We start from the raw sequence: 1226 nt of genomic DNA, 5'->3' as shown, positions 1-1226 counted from the left end.
CATATAGAAAAGTTGAGGGTTTATGAGGGTTTATTTTATAACCTACAACTTTGCTAAAATTGCTAATTGTTTCCAGTAGTTTTTTGGATGATTTCTTGGGATTTTCTAGGTAGACCATCATGTCATCTGCAAAGAGTAAGAGTTTTGTCTCTTCCTACCCAATTCTAATTCCTTCAATTTCTTTTTCTTCTCTAATTGCTGAAGCTAATATTTCTAATACAATATTGAAAAATATGAAACGCTTCATGAATTTGCGTGTCATCCTTGTTCAGGGGCCATGCTAATCTTCTCTGTATCGTTCCAATTTTAGTATATGTGATGCCAAAGTGAGCACTGTCTCTCTTTTTAAAAACTATCTTTTGTATTGATGATTTGAATAAGTTGGATAAAGATATCCAAGAAGCCTGAATCCTGAAAAGACAGCTGATAAGATAAATGATTTCAACATCCCAGCCTCTTCCGGCTTTGAACCCAGAGTATTATACAATTGTGTCTTATATTGATTCTCTTGATGTTTCTCCTTTGCTGTTTTCCAAGTTTAATCAAAGTATTTTTTCTGTAACCAAAGCTACTATATATGCTATCAATAGAATTCACAATCATATAACCCAAGCTGAGCATCAGGTTGGGCAATTATGAGCTTGTTGTATATACAGAAAAGGGGGAAGTGTTGATGGCTACTCAGGCAAGTTTCAGTTAGTTCAGTTATAACTAAAATCCTAAGCTCTGCTGACCCTTGAGCTGAAGGCTTTCCATTGAACTCTGATTTGATAACATAATGGTGTCATTCGTGGCCTTACTTGTTGATAGCCCTGTTACTGAACTTCTTGACCTAAGTTATATCCTGTTAGATTACATCCTGCACAAGTTAGAGTTACATCATTGTTTTTATCCTGTATGCTAATTTTGTGGTTTTCTGCTATAAAGTACTGTTTGATACTTTGAATAAATAGCTCCGTTAGTTCTCCTGCTAGCACCCCCACCTGAGTGTATGCATGCTTCTTTTCTCTCCTGAGCTGAATGAATCCCCTGGTGGACAGGGGAACTCAACATAAAGATATCTATCTATCTATCTATCTATCTATCTATCTATCTATCTATCTATCTATATATACCATCTTTCCCCCAAATAAGACCATGTCTTATAATAATAATTTTTGTATTTTTAGAGAATGCCTTTTTATGTACAGCAATCTATATTTAGTCATATATTCATGTACAAAAAT

The 1226-nt window shown here is 34.5% G+C and overlaps 1 non-coding gene across 1 annotated transcript; it reads right to left on the bottom strand.

The window, feature by feature from the left end:
* Positions 1 to 227: 227 nt before the first annotated feature.
* LOC141503572 (U6 spliceosomal RNA) lies at positions 228 to 334 on the bottom strand. Its single transcript, XR_012472918.1, has one exon. It is a non-coding gene; the product is annotated as a U6 spliceosomal RNA (small nuclear RNA).
* Positions 335 to 1226: the final 892 nt, after the last annotated feature.

Source organism: Macrotis lagotis, chromosome X (genome assembly GCF_037893015.1).
Source record: "Macrotis lagotis isolate mMagLag1 chromosome X, bilby.v1.9.chrom.fasta, whole genome shotgun sequence".
NCBI classification, from domain to species: Eukaryota; Metazoa; Chordata; class Mammalia; order Peramelemorphia; family Peramelidae; genus Macrotis; species Macrotis lagotis.
This window is presented reverse-complemented; position numbering and strand designations above follow the sequence as displayed.